Below are 6,484 nucleotides of genomic sequence, written 5' to 3'. Positions count from 1 at the left end.
TTGTCAAGCCCTGCCAGGCAGGGGACATAGCCTCAGGTCCCCTGGCCTGGCACCAGGACAGGGGGCAGGGGGCATGCTTTGAGGTCCCCTGTCAAGCCCCGCCAGGTGAGGGACATGGCCTGAGATCCCCTGTCAAGCCCCCCTGGGTGGGGAGCATGACCTGAGGTCCCTGTCAAGCCCCGCTAGGCAGGGGGGCGCAGCCTCAGGTCCCCTGGCCTGGTGCTGGGGCGGGGGGTGTGGCCTGATGTCCCCTGTCAAGCCCCACCTGGTGGGGGGAACAGCCTGAAGTCCCCTAGCCCAGCACCAGGACAGGAAGTGCACCTTAAAGTCCCCCATCAAGCCCTGCCGGGTGGGGGGCATAGCCTCAGGTCCCCCAGCCTGGTGCCGAAGTGGGAGGCGCAGCCTCAGGTCTCCTGTCAAGCCCCACCGGCAGGGGGGCACAGCTTCAGGTTCCCTGTCAAGCCCCGCTAGGTGGGGGGCATGGCCTGAGGTCCCCTGTCAAGCCCCACCTGGTGGGGGGGCATGGCCTAAGGTGCCCCAGCCTGGCGCTGGGGCAGGAGGAGCAGCCTGAGTTCCCCAGCCCAGCACCAGGATGGGAAGTGAACCTTGAGGTCTCCCATCAAGCCCCACTGGGTAGGGGGCATGGCCTGAGGTCCCCTGGCTTGGCACTGGGGCAGAGGATGCAGCCTGAGGTCCGCCAGCCTGATGCCAGGGTGAGGTGCATGGCCTGAGGTCCCCTGTCAAGCCTTGCCAGGTGGGGGAGGGCATAGCCTCAGGTCCCTGCTGATTGCTTGTTAAGGCTCCTTATGGGAACTTGGCCTCAGCTGTGGATGCAGCCATTTTTGTGATGGAGTGATGGTCAATTAGCATATTCCCTCTTTATTAGATAGGATGCCTCCTTTATCTTTGAATGTAATAAAAGTTCATGGAATGCTTGATGAATTGCCCCCAGCTGTGGATTGAGGTGGGGGTGGGGAGCCATTTTCATTCAAGGTGACTAGAGATCTCTAGAACAACTTCTGAAATAAAGTCAGGGGCTAAAGTGATACACGAACTGGCCATGGAGGCAACTCCTCCTGGTCACACACCACCACAGAACCCCACCCTCCCATATCTCTCTGGATCTTCTTTAATCCCAATCATGGCACATGGGTAATCAATAATTGGGCTCAGTGGATAGAGCATCAGTTTGCAGACTGAAGGGTCCCAGGTTCGATTCAGGTCAAGGACACAGGTTGCAGGCTCAATCCCCACTAGAGGGCATGCAGGAGGCAGCCAATCAATGATTCTCTCTCATCACTGATGTTTCTATCTCTCCTTCTCCCTCTCTGAAATCAATAAAAATATACTTAAAAATAAATAAGTGGGTAATTGCATTAATTGATTAATGAAAAGCAATTTCTAGATTAATCCATTGAAAACATGACAGATCATTTCTAGTGCTTGCTAGTATATATTGTGTATCAATTCCATGCTTGCAATGCTTTTTGCTTGGCTGCATTTAAAATAGCAAACACCATCAGCTAATTGTGAAACCCATTCTCTAGAAACTGGGACAAATCTCATAGACCAAGTTGATTCCTAGCTTAAAATTCAAAGTCTCCTATGATCCCATTCAAATTAACGACATGCTGTGTTCAGTTATTAATTATACAACTGATCCAAGAATGGTTAATGGCATTGTATAAGACACATCCTCAGAGAGATTTAGGTCTTTTTCCCTGCCCTTAGTACAGCACGAGAGCATATTGTTCTTCGGTGTAATGTCCCATCAAAGTCTGCAAATATTAAATATATTTTAATAAGTCCCCTTTGATGGGACTTTTGCTGATGGTTGGGGAACATGAGGAAACTTAAGTACAAAGTAATTTGCAAAGTCATTAACAGTGTTTCCTACCCAGGTGATAGCTCAGAGGAGATTTAATTGGATAAAATTACCCCATTCTAAGAATAATACCTTGTACTTTATGTCACAATTATCATGTAAGGATCTTGAAGAGATTTATGAACATTGATTAAACATCAGAGTGCCGTTTTGAAAAAGATGGTATTGACATTATTTTACTGAGCCCAGAGAGTGATAGTTTCCTATTCCAAAGCACACAGCTAACAGTAATAAAATAGCCCCAGTCTGCAGTGGCTTGATATGGGGACTCTTGTCCTACCCCTTTGGAAACTTCTCACTGCATAACTTACTATAACTAAAATGGTAGGCGCAAAAACAAGAAGTTTTAGTCTCTCAGGGTATCTTATAATTGCCACAAAGGAATGTATTTCTGATTGTTAGAGTCAGAAAATACTTAAATCATTTCTCTGGAGCCCCTGATATTTTATCTGGAGAAATTCTGTTTATAATTAGTTTGCCCTCCCCCTTTCAGCTATAAACACTTGGCATCAGCAGATTCAAATATGAAATTCACAAATCACCGGGACTAGGAAGAATATCAAAAATAGAATCAGGTCCTCTTGATTTCTAGACGAGGTGCCTCAGGCCCAAAGGACAGGAAGGATGGCAAGGGGTCTCTGTCCAAATAATGAGGAGGCTCTACCAGTGTTGAAATGCTTCTAGTTGCAGAAAATGCCCCCACAGGGCTCTTGAGACCCTGACTGCATCCTTAGTTTGCTGGGCAATTGAGCATCTTGAGCTGAATGGGTGTAAATGATTCTGTGGCCAGGCATTAAAGTGAAACTGATGGCAGAAAAATCCGAGTTTTCAGCTCAGTACAATTCAACATAAAAGATATACCAAACTCTAAAGTTTTAATTTGATTAACAATCCTCAATAGATTTGGATGCTACCAAAATGAAATAATGTGTATAAAAGCATCTATCCCGGCGCCCCCCTACCCCCACCCCCGCCGCCACCCCCTGTGGAACCTGAGCTCTAAAACTGCTTGATCCACATATCTGTATGCGCCTTAAATCCTGCAGAGTAAGTTCTGTTTGTATTTGCAGAAGCTTCAAGTACTCTATGAGATGTTTCTTTAGATGCTTATAAATCATTGTCTAAGCTTTCTTCAAAAACAAATAAACATTAAAATGAATATGTGTGCATTAAAGTTCATAATCAATAAAGTGTGATCAGGAGTGGAGCTGGAGAAAGCATATACCCACAAATGAGTCAGACTAACAGCTGTCACAGGAGCCTGTGTTTGGAAGGAAAGCTTGACGGGTCCTAAAGATGTGTGCCCCCCAATTCATGAGCACACCCCACCCCAGTGGAAGTGCCTGCTTTGCGGATTTGAGCAAGACTCACTCTCTTTATACAGAAAGTCACTTTCTGTTTCTATTTGCTCAACAAGCCCAGGGCAATCAAAATACAAGAATGGAAATCACATTTGTTTTTGCTATTGTTGCTTTTGTTTGATGCCTACCTGTTCAAGTCAGATGACAAATTAATCTCATGAAAATAGGTTCTGATGACACAGTAACCTTTCCTTTATTGCGCCATGTTGAAAATATCTTTCCATTGGTTACAATTTTTGAAATTCTCAAAATAAAAAATATGGCAACAATAACAGTGATGATGCTGACTGGGCAATGTGACTATAGCAGCTTACCTGCTTAAAAAAAAAAAAGAAAGAAAAAGAAAAGAAAAGAAAAGAAAAAAGAAACCATGACAAGGCTGATCATTTTTGCTATTTTCTTTTGGAAGGTAAAAAATGTCTAATATTTAAATCTTGGTCCCTCCCTTCCCCCAACATGACAGATTATTCAAACTATCATCCAAAGAGTTCACTATATTGTAGGAGAAAATATTTTGGAAGTGAAGCTATGTCTTTTAATATTTCCAAGTTAAAAAAAAAAATCCTATCTGATAAAAAGCAATACTGTTAGATAATGTCATATGCAAAAAGGGTACCATATAATTAGAAGTGAATTTAGACAGAAAGACAGAAAGATGAGATGTAAAAGCAGATAATTAGTGCACTGTTATAATTAGCAAATACTTCTCAATCCCATGGTAACTGTGTCTGAAAAGGACTCCTGCCGGTTAACTAGTATTTCCTGAGAACAGTTCTTCTCTTTCTTTAAATGGGAAGTTTGAATCGCTGTCTCCTTGAAAACCATGCTATAATATGTCATAAATTGATGTATGTCTATAATATAGTTTTTAAATGCAAAAAAATCCACTATAAGAACAAAACAAATATTATATTTGTAGAATGAAAGAGCTATAATAACTCTATACAATCTTGCATTCTATTTATCATTTTGAGTGTGATCTTTCAAAAAGATATATTATTTGCACAACAACAAATAACTTGGAAATAGAGAGGAGCAAACATTTCCCGGGAAATGTGGTTAATCAGTTCAAAATGTCTGGCCACTGGAAAGAGTGACACTTTCTGGGGATGTATTCCAGGCGACTGAGTATTTCTAATCTTAGTGTAGATGATTGGAGAGAAAGAAAAAGGAACTCAGAAATTCAAGCAAAAGAACTTCTTTTTTCATGCCCGCTCCCCCCAAATGTTTAACATAATAAAATGGCCCAGTTATGGAGAGATTTACCATGACTCAATACACAGCCTTTGAACCCAAACAGTTGTATGACTTTAAACCTTACTTGCGAAATGGAGATGATCATAATATGTTTTCACAGGGCTTGGGGGATTAAAGGAAGATATTAGGCCTGATCATGCTTTGCAAACCGTGAAAAGTTTTATTGAATTAGAGACAAAAATTGAATTCCCAATTTTATCCCTGAACATCAAAAACTTGTGTAGGTTAGATAACTAACTTCACCTGACTAACACTGTTCTAAACGAACAGTGAAAACCAAAAAGTTGGCAAAATCTTACCAATTAATCCACAGGATGCAGAAGTTGGTCAAACACTTTCAGTCGACCTGAGATTGGCTGGGACGAGCAGTGACATATGGTGACATTGGTGAGAAGGGCAACTTGACAGCAGAGCAGAGAGAAAAGACTGATGAGTGAAATTTGCAAAGACTTGCCTTTCAGTCACCATCCCAAAAATGCCAGTGACAATGGAAAAAGCAGGTAAACTTTGAAACAGTTTGTGGACCTCATGTCTTCTTAAAAGTTTTCAACAAAGCAGTGATGACGGCCTTGGAATCTGCATTAACCGCAGTGTATAAAGTGTGTAAATGATGCTGAGCCTTTTCCCTCGGCTTATCTGTGACAACAATTCAGGCTTTTCAAGAAAGTCTTCCACAAAAGGGAATCTGTTGTGCAACTGAATGGTCCCCAAGCACAGGGTAGGAAGAAGCCTGGGGATGGCTCCCATTTGGGCTGGCACATGAATGGTTTGATAGAAACTCTTAAGACTACTTACTGTCCTCCGGAATCATTCTAATGCAGCAGGTACACTGGCGGTGGTGCAGTCAGAACTCCCCTCTCTTAAAAAGTATGGGGTATGTAGCTTTTTAACTATGTCCATTTACAATGATTTGGATGGAAGGATTTTGATAAACAAACCAAAAGAAAGCAATGGGTCAAAAAAAAATGCTGATGAATACCAACGAAAGGAATAGACATTTTTAGAAAGCATTTTTAATCACTCCCCAGTATGGGTTAACCCCATGGTCGGCAAACTGCGGCTCATGAGCCACATGTGGCTCTTTGGCCCCTTGAGTGTGGCTCTTCCACAAAATACCATGGCCTGGGCTAGTCTATTTTGAAGAAGTGGCGTTAGAAGAAGTTTAAGTTTAAAAAATTTGGCTCTCAAAAGAAATTTCAATCATTGTACTGTTAATATTTGGCTCTGTTGACTAATGAGTTTGCCGACCACTGGGTTAACCAACTCTGTCAGCAGAACTAAATTGCAGACTCATAGGAAAAGAAAAGGCAAAAAAAAAAGAGAGAATTTTGAAACAAATTCAAACTATTCCTTTTTGGGGTAAGAAGCTGAAAGCACCAAGGAAGGCTCATTGGTTGAGCATCTCGAACAAATAAGCCCTAAGCATTTAGTGAGTAAGAGTCTCCGAAAATATGTAATATTTTTCTGTCTATAAATTAGCTTTGGATAAAAATGGGTGCTGGCCAACTACCATAGAAATGCAAAAGTGCAAAACTAAAGAGAGTTAAATGCTCAAAGAGAAAAACAACAAAAAACAACCACAGTGATTCTGTACCTACAAAGCAGATAACTAAGTGGCTGTGGGCATTTGGTTCTTCTTTTTTTTTCCTTTTAAACATTTTTATTGTTGAAAAAAAAAATGGCGGCGGAATAGACAGACGTGTCCCAAGCCTTGTCCCGGAGCAGATAGAAAGAACAGCTGAGGGTCGCACAGGGAGTGTCTGTTGGTGAGTTAAGGGACAGCTATACTCCAGGAGAAGGTGGGGGACTGCTGGACGGGGCTCCCCTGACCGGGCAGCCCCCACTGCTGCTGGGTTCCCTCCCGGAGCCACCGGCTCGGATGCGGATATCACGCCATCTTGAAGGGGAAAGTGGATGTTATCAGAAGCCTGAAAATCTGCAACTACGGCACCCACCCAATAGCTGCAAACCCCAGAGCACC

The sequence above is a fragment of the Plecotus auritus genome, assembly GCF_963455305.1.
Source record: "Plecotus auritus genome assembly, chromosome: 8".
NCBI classification, from domain to species: Eukaryota; Metazoa; Chordata; class Mammalia; order Chiroptera; family Vespertilionidae; genus Plecotus; species Plecotus auritus.
This window is presented reverse-complemented; position numbering follows the sequence as displayed.